Below are 14,693 nucleotides of genomic sequence, written 5' to 3' on the forward strand. Positions count from 1 at the left end.
CAGTAAAAAAAAAAGTGACCCAATTTTGGAAACTACACCCCTCCATGAATTTATATAGGAGTACAGTTTTTACCCCACAGTTATTTTGCTAAATGTATTTGAATTAGTCTGCGAAGATGAAAACCTACTTTTTATTCTGAAAATATTTGGGAATTTTTAAATTTTACATGGAATAAAGGAGAAATAACCCCCCCCCCCGCTGCATTTGTAAAGCAATTTCTCCCGATTACGGCAATACCCTATATGTGGTAATAAACTGCTTTTTGGACCCACAGCAGGGCTCAGAAGAGAAGGAGCGTCATTTGGATTTTGGAGCGCTGATTTTGCTGGATTCGTTTTCAGTGCCATGTCACATTTGCAATGAACTGGAGGGACAAAAACCGTGGAAACCCCCAAAAGTGACCCCATTTTGGAAACTACACCCCTCACGGAATTTATCTAGTTGTATAGTTAGCATTTTGACCCCACTGTTTTTTTGCTAAATGTATTTGAATTAGTCTGTGAAGATGAAAATCTACTTTTTTTCTGACAAAACGTAGACATTTTTAATTTTTACAAGGAATAAAGGAAAAAAAAAAAAAAAGCCAGCATTTGTAAAGCAATTTCTTTTGATTACGGAAATGTAGTTTTTATTGGTACCAGTTGTTGGTACATACAACTTTTTGAGCACTTTTTATTAACTTTTTTTTAGAGCTAAGGTGACCAAAAAACAGCGATTTTGGCGTTTTAAATTCTTTATTAATTGCGGCGTTTCCACGTGCGAGTTAAATAATGTTATATTGTAATAGTTTGGACTTTTATGGACGCAGCGATACCAATTTTGTGTATTTTTTTTATTTTTACATTGCTTTAGCGAAAAAATGGGAAAAAGGGTTTTCTTTTGGACTTTAAATATTAATTAAATTTTTTTCACGAATAACTTTTATTCAATTTTATTTTTTTACACATTTTATTAGTCCTAGGGGACTTGAACCAGTGATCATTAGATCTGTGATACAATGCAATACTAATATATTGCAGTATATTGTCATTTTTACAGGCTCCTGTAACAGCGCGATCGCAGTTTCTATCCGTTAGTCCCGGGTGTCAGCTGTAATACACAGCTGACACCCGCAACCTATAGCATCACCTCAGCGTGTGAGCCCGCTCCATACATCCCCCTCGCACACCACGACATGCTATTAAGTCGTGGTGCACGAAGGCGTTAATGTGCAACGGGTGGTGCGGAGTATAAATTAAAATTTTCCACTCGCGCCATTTTAGTGCACAATATTTTGTGCCCAGTTTGTGCCACTCAAGACAAATACCTCATAAAATATTAACCGGGTTATCCCGGGTATGGCGATGCCATATCTATGGCCGCAAACTGCTGTTTGGGCACACTGCAGGGCTCATAAGAGAGGGAGTGGCATTTGGCTTTTGGAGCACAGATTTAGCTTGGTAATAGTTCTGTTTGGGGTTTTGCTGCTATTTCAGTTTATAATGTGGGGGGCATATGTAATCTGTGCAGAGTACATCAGGGAATAATAAGAGGGTATAATAATGGAGTAAATAAATAATAATTCATAGATATGTGGCCAGTGTCGCACTGATAAATGGTGCCGGATGTTATCCGCTTTTAGAACACTCTGCACATTTTGCATCGCCATATTCTGGGAGCCAGAACTTTTTTATTTTTTCTCCACTGGAGCTGTGTGAAGGCTTATTTGTTGTGGGACAATCTGTAGTATTCATTGGTACCATTTTCGGGTACATGCAATATTTTTTTTTTGGATCACTTTTTGTTCCATTTTTTGGTAAGCAAAGTGACCAAAAACCTTAATTTCTGACAATGTTTTCTATTCTTTTTTTTTTACGGCGTTCACCCTGGGCTATAAATGACAATTTTACTTTATGCTGCAGGTTGATACGATTACGGCGATACCATATGTATATAGTTTTTTTTACGTTTGCGCAATAAAATATTTTTATAAAATAATTTATTTTTTGTGTCCCCATATTCTGAGAGCCATAACGTTTTATTTTTCAGTCAAAAAGCTGTGTAAGGGCTTGTTTTTTGCGGGACGGGTTGTAATTTTTATTGGTACTATATTGGGGTACATGCGATCACTTTTTATTGTATATTTTGTGAGGGGTGGTAACAAAAAAATAGTAATTCTGGCATTGTTTATTACTTTTTTTTGCGATGTTCACCGTGCGGGAAAAATAACATTATAGTTTCATAGTTTGGGTCGTTACGAATGCGGTGATACCAAATATGTGTACTTTGCCCTTGTCTGGCGTCCGATTGCCATGGGTACCATCGCCGGCCCCCGTGATTTCACTGGGGGTCTGCCAATCTGCGCTAAACACCTTAAATGCGGAGATCGCAATCGAACGCCACCATCTGAGCAGTTATCTGCCGAAATCAGCGGCTGCTGATCAGCAACAGGGAATGCAGGGCAGACACCCTTCACAGTTAACTGCCGCTGCGGTGTAGGGCCATGCGACGGTTAACTGTCAAAGTACAGACGTAACTGCACGTCAAGGTGCGCAAAGTTACTGCTCACCTTGACGTGCAGTTACGTCAAGGTGCGGGAAGGGGTTAATGTAAATATTTTGACTTGCATATAGGGGCGGAATGGAGAAAAAAAAACAGCAATTCCACAATTATTTTTTTGCATTTTAAATATACACCGTTTACTGTGCGGCACAAATAACATGTTAACTTTATTCTATGGTTCAATACGATTATGGCAATAGCAAATGTGTATAAGCTTTTTTCATGTTCTACTACTTTTGCACAATAAAAACACTTTTAGTATAAATTATTTGTTTTTGAATCGTTCTGTTCAAGGAGCCATAACTTTTGATTTTTTTCTGTCGATGTAACCATATGCAGGCTTGATATTTGCGGGATGGGATGTAGTTTTAATTAGTATAATTTTGAGGTAAATGGGACTTATTAATTAACTTTTATCACATTTTTCTGTGGAAGGAAGGGGTGAAAAAAAAGCTATTTTAACGGATACAAGATACATGTGTGATCGCTGGGGTTCCAACCGTTGGGACCCCCAGTGAAAAGTAGAACAGGGGACCGAAATTCCTCTGACATGCTTGATGAGAATGCAGAGCTGGCGAGGACAGCGGTCTCAGATGTCCCATAGAAATCAATGGAGCGCTGCTCCATTCTCATCGAGCGTTTAAGAGGAAGTTCGGTCCCCCCTTATACTCATCGCTGGGGGTCCCAACGGTCAGACCCCCAGTGATCTCACATGTATCCCCTATACTGGGCTGCAGGGACGAATTGGCCATGCACTTCATTGGGAATTTTTCCGGTGGGCCGGCAGCTCCACTGCTCAGGGGCCGCTCTCCTGTACAGTCCTGTACATGGCCGCACCATCCATGAGGTGAGATGAGCTTGAGATGAGCTCTCTGAGAGGGCGGCGGCACCACTGAAACCAGCCGCCGCCACCCCCTCCTGCACTAATTGTACCTGCGTCTATAAAACGCAGATACAATTACATGCATAAGAGCTGAATGGCCATGCCCAACCATTCAACGCCTTACAATGATGCTGATTGGCAGGGCAAAATGACTTGCCCCGCCAATCAGCGCCTTTCAATGACGCTAGTGGAGCAATGACGCTTCAGTTATTGAATTATTGATTGGCGGGGCAAGTCATTCTGCCCTGCCAATCAGCGCGTTACAACACCGTAAGCGGCGTGATGACGTCATCGCGCCGCTTGCGTTGTTCAACCCCAGCAGACCTGCTCACCCCCTCCCTTGTAGATAGCACACCCACATGTAGATCACAGCACCACCCCCTCACTTGTAGATCACAGCACCACCCCATCACTTGAAGATCGCAACACTACCCCCCCCCCCCTTCCTTGTAGATGGCGCCACTGTAGCTGCCACTAGGAGCTGATTCCCTGACCAGGGATTGCCGACGCTTTGGCCGGGGACTCAGCTACTAGTGGGGAGATACAGCGGCGCGATCTATAAGGGAAATAACGGGTTGTGGTGTGATCTACAAGGTACAAGAGGGTGTGCAATCAGCAAGGGGGGTGCTATCTACAGCAGCGCGATCTATAAGGGGGGGTTGTGGTGTGATCTACAAGGTGTAACGTCTATGGCCGCGGCCCACCGTTCTGACTTTCTGACTTCTGACGGCCGTGGCGATGGACATGTGAGTTATCTGCGGCATCTCCCTCCAGGGAGATGTCGGCACTCACTTCCTGCTTCAGATACTGTTTCCCCGCGCGTGCACGGCCTTAAAGGGCCAGTGCGTGCACAATTGCAGGTAATCTGCAATCAGTCCAGAATGCTGCTGAACTATAAAAAGGGCTCTGCCCTCTTGATCATTGCCTGAGCATTGTTGTATACCTAAAGTTTGTCTTGCAAATGGTCTTCCAGTGTTTTCCAGTTCCCAGTGTTACCCGTTCCTGCTGCCTGTACCCTGTATCCTGTGCTACCATGCCTCTGTGCCATCTGGAGTTGAAGTCCAGCTGTGTCTTCCGCTGCATCTGCTGTGTTACACCCACCGGGTGTCTAGCTGCTGCCGGAGCCTTACCTTAAGCCTGAATCATCGCTACTGTCTACATTGCCACAGGTACCCTTTCTGGACTATAGACATTGTATTGTACTTGGTTGGCCAGCTGCCTGTCCGCTACGCGGTACAGCCCAGTTGGTCCACACCCCGCACCGTGACACAAGGTACAAGGGGGAGTGTGATATGCAAGGAGGTGCTATCTACAGCAGAGCAGTATCTACAGGGCAGTGTTCACCACGGAACTGCTGTTCCATCCTGTATCATTTTCTTCAGTACAGCAGTTCCGTGGGGAAGCAGAGAGAGAATGGGGCGGACCAGTAAGTGACAAGGTGGCGGGGCTGAGCTTCCTCCTGCAGCTCGGCGCGACGGCGCCACTAAGGACTCAATTCTACGATTCTGTTAAGAAACAGAATCGTGAGAGTCCTTGAGGGCAAATTAATTTGATTAAATCACCCAGCCCCATACTGAGCTTGGTTCTGGTGCTATATATATGTACTGAGCTTGGTTCTGGAGCTGTACATATGTACTGAGCTTTGTTCTGTTGCTGTATATATGTATTAAGCTTGGTTCTTGTTCTGTAAATATACACTGAGCTTGGTTCTGGTGTTGTATTTATGTACTGAGCTTGGTTCTGGAGCTGTATATATGTACTGTGCTTTGTTCTGGGGGTTATATATGTACTGAGCTTTGTTCTGGTGCTGTATATATGTACTGAGCTTTGTTCTGGTACTGTATATATGTATAAGCTTGGTTCTGGTGCTGTATATATGTATGAGCTTTGTTCTGGTACTGTATATATGTCAGAGCTTGGTTTTTGTGCTGTAGTTATATAGGATATATTTATAATAACAAAATTGCAGGGCAGATGGAATTGTTTTCAATTAATTGTATATTAAATGGGAATCTGTCTGGTAGTTTTAACCCCTTGAACTGCTACAATGCAGTAATACATGACCTGACAATATTTCCAAACATTCCCTTGTATGTTTTTTTCAGATGCAGCAAAATCTATAAAATCAACTTTTAAAACGGCGCACACTATATGCTAATTACTCATTAAAGGGTCATGGGGCGGTGCCGCTATCCTGAAGAGTCACATAGCCCTGCCTCCAAACCCACCTTTCCATGTTTGATTGACATTACCCTGGCTGATGCAACTTTCTCTGATGCGTCATTGCCTTGTACTACTTGGGTACGCACCGTGCAGTGAGGTGTACTCTGCCCAGCTTCATTGTTGCACCGCGCATGCCAGGGCAGTTCGTGTGAATAAGACCTCAGACTGAGAGCATTGTGCGAATAGATCACACCTTTCTTAAAGGAGCCTTAACAGCTGGCAGCTAATGATACTCCTAAGGCAGCCCAAATCTTGGACTGTCCTAAAGACGGAGTGGAACCTCCACTATTCTCTTCCACTCCAGCAACCCAGACCTTTTAAATATATAATTTTGGGCCCAAATCCTGAACCTTAGTAGCTGCACTGCTACAGTATATATATGAGTGTGTGTCTATGTGTATATATATACAGTGAAGGAAATAAGTATTTGATCCCTTGCTGATTTTGTACGTTTGCCCACTGTCAAAGACATGAACAGTCTAGAATTTTTAGGCTAGGTTAATTTTACCACTGAGAGATAGATTATATATAAAAAAAGAAAATCACATAGTCAAAATTATATATATTTATTTGCATTGTGCACAGAGAAATAACTATTTGATCCCTTTGGCAAACAAGACTTAATACTTGGTGGCAAAACCCTTGTTGGCAAGCACAGCAGTCAGACGTTTTTTGTAGTGGATGATGAGGTTTGCACACATGTTAGATGGAATTTTGGCCCACTCCTCTTTGCAGATCATCTGTAAATCATTAAGATTTCGAGGCTGTCGCTTGGCAACTCGGATCTTCAGCTCCCTCCATAAGTTTTTGATCGGATTAAGGTCTGGAGTCTTGCTAGGCCACTCCATGACCTTAATGTGCATCTTTTTGAGCCACTCCTTTGTTGCCTTGGCTGTATGTTTCGGGTCATTGTCGTGCTGGAAGACCCAGCCACGAGCCATTTTTAATGTCCTGGTGGAGGGAAGGAGGTTGTCACTCAGGATTTGACGGTACATGGCTCCATCCATTCTCCCATTGATGCGGTGAAGTAGTCCTGTGCCCTTAGCAGAGAAACACCCCCAAAACATAATGTTTCTACCTCCATGCTTGACAGTGGGGACGGTGTTCTTTTGGTCATAGGCAGCATTTCTCTTCCTCCAAACACGGCGAGTTGAGTTAATGCCAAAGAGCTCAATTTTAGTCTCATCTGACCACAGCACCTTCTCCCAATCACTCTCAGAATCATCCAGATGTTCATTTGCAAACTTCAGACGGGCCTGTACATGTGCTTTCTTGAGCAGGGGGACCTTGCGGGCACTGCAGGATTTTAATCCATTACGGCGTAATGTGTTACCAATGGTTTTCTTGGTGACTGTGGTCCCAGCTGCCTTGAGATCATTAACAAGTTCCCCCCGTGTAGTTTTCGGCTGAGCTCTCACCTTCCTCAGGATCAAGGATACCCCACCAGGTGAGATTTTGCATGGAGCCCTAGATCAATGTCGATTGACAGTCATTTTGTATGTCTTCCATTTTCTTACTATTGCACCAACAGTTGTCTCCTTCTCACCCAGCGTCTTACTTATGGTTTTGTAGCCCATTCCAGCCTTGTGCAGGTCTATGATCTTGTCCCTGACATCCTTAGAAAGCTCTTTGGTCTTGCCTATGTTGTAGAGGTTAGAGTCAGACTGATTAATTGAGTCTGTGGACAGGAGTCTTTTATACAGGTGACCATTTAAGACAGCTGTCTTTAATGCAGGCACCAAGTTGATTTGGAGCTTGTAACTGGTCTGGAGGAGGCTGAACTCTTAATGGTTGGTAGGGGATCAAATACTTTTTTCTCTGTGCACAATGCAAATAAATATATATAATTTTGACTATGTGATTTTCTGTTGTGTTTTTTAATATAATCTATCTCTCACTGGTAAAATGAACCTGGCCTAAAAATTCTAGATTGTTCATGACTTTGACAGTGGGCAAACTTACAAAATCAGCAAGGGATCAAATACTTATTTCCTTCACTGTGTGTGTATATATATATATATATATATATATATATATATATATACGGCAGAGCCTCTATTATTGTTATGCCCGGGGACTCTGGGGAAGACCCTGACATTACTGTGCATACATGGACAGTGACGTCAGGAGCTTTCTCTGGACTGTAGTCCTGGGTCAGAGGCTCTACTAGTGCTCTGCTCGGGGACTCCAGCACTGCTCCTGATGTTACTATCCATATATGGGTAGTGACGTCAGGAGTTTCCCATCACTCTAGCGCTAGACCCAGGAAGGGGAAGTATAATAATTGTTTTGCTTTTTTATGTGTTACTGATTATTTATTTTTTTGTGTTTTTTCACAGGTTCGGTTGTTGGAGTAATTCGGATTCGAGGACTACTTCGATGACAGTGGGTTTTTTTTTTCATTCCCAATAAAATGATTAATGAGGGTTGTGTGTTTTTTTTTTTATTGCAATAAAATTTTGTTTTTAACTATATTACTACTGCCTTAGTAATGGCCGCTGTTTGATTGACAGCTTCCGTTACTAAGGATGGGCTTAGTGTTAGCCGGTGAAAAGGCTAACATTACTGCCCCATTAATACCCCAGCATTAATACCCCAGGATCCACTGCCACCAGGGGTACCGGAAAGAGCTGGGTACGATCCAGTGCTCGACCATCTGTAGTGATGGTCGGGCAATGGGGCGGATGCAGGCTGGTACTATTAGGCAGGGAAAGCCCATGGCTTTTCCCATCCTGGTAATTCTAGGCTGCTGCTATGTTGTATCTGGCTTGTTATGAATAATAGGGGGGACCCCACGTCATTTTTTAAATAAATCGTGGGGTACACCCCATTTTTCCATAACTAGCCAGATACAGCACAGCAGCAGGCTAGAATTATCAGGGTGGGAAGGGCCACTGTTTTTGGGCTTTCCCAGCCTAATAAAACCAGCCTGCTGCCGCCCCAGCACCGGACCATCGCTACAGATTGTTGGGTACTGGATCGTACCTGGCTCTTCCCGGTACCAGGTGGCGGTGGGTACCATGGTGACAATGGGAGGTTAGTATTAGCCTCTGCACTGGCTAACACTAATCCCCTCCTTAGTAATGGACGCTGTCAATCAGCCAGCGTCCATTACTAAGGCAGTGTAATAAAGTAGAAAAAACAAACAGACATTAAAAAGAAATATTTTATTGGAATCACAAACCCCCACGTAATCCTCATTAACCATTTTATTGAGAATAAAAAAACGCTGTCATCTAAGTAGTCCTCGAATCCAAAGTAGTCCAACAACTGAACCTGTAAAAAAACACCAAGAAATAAATAATTATTAACAAATAAAAAAGCAAAGCAATTATTACACTTACGTTTCCTGGGTCCAGCGCTGTAGCTGCAATGTCAGCGAGCTACGCAGTTTCCTTAACTTCAGGAGTTATAGGGCAGAATCAACTCTAAATACGGCCAAGATTTCACCAACACTCTCCACTCTGCCCACCACTTAACCTCTACCTTCTTCTATGCCTCTCTCCCCCTCCTCCCATAGAGCCTCTGCCACCATCTGTCCCCCCACCACAAATAAAGGTTCAAAATCCTCCTCAGTGTCCCCTGCACCCCATGAGACCCCCCTGCCACTTTCTATTCCCCATAGTACCCCTACCACTTGCAGTCCGGCATGCTGCACTATTTTGGTCACTATTTTTTTACCTGCTGTAGAAGCTTCTAAGGCAGGGGTCAGCAACCTATGGCACTGGTGCTGCAGCCAGCACGCGGGGCAGGGTTTGCTGGCACACTTCCCACTCCCAGTGTGCAGTGCTGCTGTGCGCTTGGTGGTGTTCAAGACAGGGAGAGAGAGCGGCGCTTCATTATGCGCTTGGCAGTGCTGGTCACCAGGAAAAAGAGCAGTGCTTCATTGTCTTTTTCGCTTCTGAACACTTGGCAAGCACACAATGCAGCACTTCTCTCTCTCTCTCTTAGTGATCAGCACCACAAAGAGTTCAGTAAACACTCCGTAGCCGTGGTCTCTCCTTTGTTACCCCCACCCCCCAAGCTGGTGCTGATTAGCCACGGTCTCTCCTTTGTGCCCCACAAGCTGGTGCTCAGTAGCCACGGTCTCTGCTTTGCGCCCCCCCAAGCTTGTGCTCAGTAGCCACGGTCTCTCCTATGTGAGTTTAATTAACTGATCAATTAATTTATGTCACATTCATGGTAACAGTTTGTTTTATATGACTTTCATGTTTGCATGGCACACGGAGTACTTCATCTTTGATTTATTTATTTTTATCAGCATGCCATACAAAAAAGGTTTCCTACCCCTGTTCTAACGCTTCTTTCACACCATGGTATTTATATCAGTTTACTGTATCTGGCGGGAAAGCTCCTGACGCCTATGATAAATGGATCCATAGACCTCCATACACCCAACAGAGGCTAAAAAAGTTTTTTTTTTTTTTTTAACATGGGCTCCTTTGGAGGACGGATAGCAGAGACATCTGTATTTTAAACCATTTAATGCATCTCCAGGGAGCTTTATCAGCACATAAATTATATTAATAGAAATACTGTGGTGTGAAATGCACCTAAGAGCGTCCAATGCAGATGTGAACACAGCCCAATGCTGACAATAATAAAAAGGCTGCATTATTAGATCTATCATCAATGTGACTTAAGCTAATGGATTGCTGACTCCGCCTACTTGTGCTGGCCCCACCCACAACATGGGGCCACGTTTAGATTTTTTTCCAGGGCCACTTTAAGCTCCCAATCCACCCCTGCTGTGCTGACATGATTTTTGTACTAGGGGCTTATAATCAGCCCCTAGGCTCCATAAGTTATATCAGCCCCTGGTAAATAAATCCTGTCAGTCCATACATATGTAATCAGCCTCTAGTCCAGGGGCTGATTACTTCTGTGTAAGCTGACATCATTTCTGTACTAGGGTGACCCGTCACTTATATAGCCTTAGGGGTGGGGTTGATTATCAGCCCCTAGTACAGAGATCATGTCAGCCAAAAAAACACAGACACACTCACAAATTGTCACTCACACAAGTTACATTTCCTGGCTGTGACTGGCTTGTGGCCACTCTACTTAAATATAAGTCGGCTCAGCTCAGGAGCCGGAAAACAATGATGATGGCGGTGCCGCGCGCCAACAGGTGTTCGGAGAGGGGCAGGCGGAGACAAGAATTGAGGGTGACGGCAGCGCTAGCTCCGCACAGAACGTCCCAACGGCCTGCAGTGAAAACATACTTAAAATACATGTAACCGCAGAGGAGGAGGGATGGCCCGGCCTGGCAGCCCAGCGGCCCACCAGGAATCTTCGCGGTAATTACAATCGCCAATCCGCCCTTTCATATAATAGATGGTTGCCCAGTTCATTTGAATTTGTGCCAAGTCATACCATATTTCTCCTGCAGCGTCTGAATAAATTTGCGTCCATCTGCAGCTTCCTCCATCCAACTGGGAGTTTCAGAGAGGGGTCAAAAATTTTACTAAAATTAGTTACTAAGGTGTTAAAATGTACTTAAGAAACCTAAGTTATGTGCCATCTATATTTACACGGGACATACATTAAAAATCTACATTTAAAATAAGAGAAATCTTCAGGAAGGTTTTCCCAATTTTAATGTGACTGTTAGGAGGTTGCAGCAAGGATCTTAATTTTCCTGCTTAAATTGGTACTTTACAGAAGGTAAATATCTGTTGCAATCTCTCACAGAACATTGTTCAGCTATACAGTTGATATCCTGTGCTACAGATTATTATTTTTTTCAATGGGAAACACAGCACTTTGGTTGAATAAGCATCTTTGCAGGCACCACTTAACTGACAAGCAAATGAACACTTTATTTCTCATTCCCTGGCGTCTTGACTTCAGGAAAATAACAGCAACGCCTGGGCCAACACTTAGAACAAAATGTATTGTGAAAATGTACTGTTCTCACTTGCCTAATGTACTTTATTTTCAGCATCGTTGCTTTGCAGGCACTAGGGTGAAAAGAGCTTACTGTTAGGATCTACGTTATTCAGGGTTAATATATTGATACACCCATCCACAGTAGTCTACTATCATATTCCACATAACAGCTATTGCATTCTTGTCTTCTGTTTCCTGGAAGTGACTTTATGTAGGGTGTGCACCGAACCCACTCAAGTATATATGTTAAGCACCTAATGTTATGTTATGTATTGCAACTGTCTTTGTATTAGAAGAACAGGTTCTCTTCCATAGAGCACTATATGTTTTGTACAGACGGGACTCTGTGAAGGCACATTAGGATCAGAGGTTAGTTGTGGCATACAACCCCATACAGCTCCTTTAAAAAAAAAAAAAAAGGAAGGAGACTAGTCTTTTAAAAAAACAATTACGTTTTTCTTTAGAGCAACGGTAGTTGAGAAACAGAGACAGAGAAAGAGTGATGAGTGTGGGATGAGCAGGAGAGGAAGAAAGAAGTCAGTACAGAGTGGTTGGATTTGCCGAGCGAAGCAAAGCGTCAATTGATGTTGTGCAAGAGCTGCTAGATTTGATAGCCGGGCAGGGTGTGAGCTGATAGATTGCATTGCTGGGTAGAGCGCAAGCTACCAGGTGACTGATCCACAAAAAGGACTTTGTATTGCTAGGCGGAATGGCATATTGCCAGCTCAGCACTTCATATGCCTGTTCAATGATGGGACAAAGATCCCCTGCACCACAAGTTTACTTAGAGTCAGAACCATAGCTAGCACAATGTCCTGTTTTCACCAGTTATATCAGAAACTGGCAAGTGAATTGCCTATTTATTAGTGAAACCATCAAGCTTATGTACCAATCAGGCTTCATTCACATCTGCGCCAGGGCTCTGTTCTGACGTTCCATCAGAGCTTTCCATCAGAACGGAGCCCTGACTGAAACAAACGGGAACCATAGGTTTCTGTTTGCATCACCATTGATTTCAATGGTGACTGATCCGGTGCAAATGGTTTCCGTTTGTCTCAGTTGTGCAAGGGTTCCGTCGTTTTGACGGAATCAATACCATAGTCGACTACGGTATTCATTCAAACGGAAACCTATGGAAAAGCCTCAGCATTGCACAAATCTCATCCACACACTGCTGAAAAAAATCTGCTGAAAAATCTGCTGAGAAAATGTGCATAAATTGACAGGCAGTTCAGATTTTTAATCCAAAGCATGTGAATTTATGCTGCGGAATCGTTGCACTTTTGTTGCGGTTTTTCCTCATTGAGTTCATTGGGGAGATAAAAGTCGCAACAAATGGCAAATGTGTGAAGGATTTGCCTGACACAGCTTCTGTGTTGACGCCCATGGTTAATCAGCCTGCATCTGTTCCTAGGTCTGCTAGAGTGACTCGATCTGCTACCACTCAGGCTGGTAGGCTGAGAAGTGGGAGAGCCTATCGCAGCCTGGCCAGATGGTTCTAGCTCCCGCCCTTGGTCCACTTATACCTTCATTTGCTGCTTGTCCTTTGCCTGTGATTCTCTTGTTTCCTGGCTCTGCTGTTCCTGCTGTTATCATTGACCTCGGCTTCATATTGACCCTGGCTTGACTGACTATTCTCCTGCTCTGCATTTGTTACCACGTACACTCCTGGTTTGACTCGGCTCGTCCACTACTCTGTTGCTCACGGTGTTGCCGTGGGCAACTGCCCCACATTCCTTTGCTTTTGTGCTCCCTTGTCTTGTTTGTCTGTCGTGCACATATTGAGCGTAGGGACTGTCGCCCATTTGTACGCCGTCGCCTAGGATGGGCTGTGCAAGTAGGCAGGGACCTAGTGGCGGGTAGATTAGGGCTCACCTGTCTGTCTCCCTATCCTGACATTACAAAATGTTGTTATTTTTTTGCAGCGATTCTGCCGCAATTAGCACCATTTTGAACCCCCCCACCTTTTTCTTGTTTAAAGGGAGTCTGTCACAATAATGTCCGTATTAAACTAGTACCAGGGTATTGTAGAGGAGATTAACCTGTTTCTAACGTTTATTTTCATTTTCTGCTTACCGTCTCCTTTGTAGAGAAATACGTTTTATTACATTTATTCTAATGAGGGCATTACCATTGCACCTAAATTCTCTTTTTTTTTTTCCCCAGTTCAACCCCCCCATCCTACCTTCTTACATTGATTGACAGGGGCCAGGCAGCGTAATCGGCGCGTTCATGCCTGGCCCTGTACTATCTGTAACGCCCGTGCGTCCCTGCTATTCACTCGGCGCATGCGCAGTACGATCTTCCTGCTCGAAGTTCTAATCGGCAGTACTGCGCATGCTCCGAATAAAGAGCAGGGATGCTGCGCATGCGCAGTACTGCCGATTAGAATGTCGAGAAGAAAGATCGTACTGCACATGCCAAGTGAAGAGCAGGGATGCGCGCGGGTTACAGATTATACGGGGCCAGGCATGAACGCTCCGATTACGCTGCCTGGCCCCTGTTAATCAATGTAAGAGGGGAGAGAGGGGGGTTGAACTGGGAAGCGAAGTAAGAGCATTTAGGAGCAACTGTGATACCCTCATTGCACCTAAATGCACATTAGCATAAACGTAATAAAACTGAATTCGCTACAAAGGAGGCAGCAAGCAGAAAATGAAAATAAACATTAGAAACAGGTTAGTCTCCTCTACAATACCCTGTTACTAGTTTAATATGGACATTCTGGTGGCAGACTCCCTTTAAATTTAATTTAAAAAAAAGTCCATATTTACTCCCCTGGCGTTGCTATAGCAACGTTTTCTTGTTCTCTCAGCTGTTCTCTTGCAGCCTTCTGAGATGATGTTTCATCCCGTGTGACTGCTGTTGCAAATCACAGGTTGTGGTGGTCACATGGGCTGCAGCGTCATCACAGGAGGCCGGGCTGCAGATAGACCAGAGGTGGGAAGCAAATATGTATCACTATGGCAGCGCCAGTGAAGGTAAGCATTGACCCTTTTTATTCAATTTAAACATGAAAAAGGGGGGTTTGTGCTCTTCTTTTCGCAGTGGCGATTCACGATGAAAATCTGCACTACAGTTTGGTGTGGTCTTTCGGCCGGATTCCCCTGTGGGTTCTAGGTCGGATATGCTGCATACTTTTCCACAGCGTGT

The sequence above is a fragment of the Rhinoderma darwinii genome, chromosome 1 (assembly GCF_050947455.1).
Source record: "Rhinoderma darwinii isolate aRhiDar2 chromosome 1, aRhiDar2.hap1, whole genome shotgun sequence".
NCBI classification, from domain to species: Eukaryota; Metazoa; Chordata; class Amphibia; order Anura; family Rhinodermatidae; genus Rhinoderma; species Rhinoderma darwinii.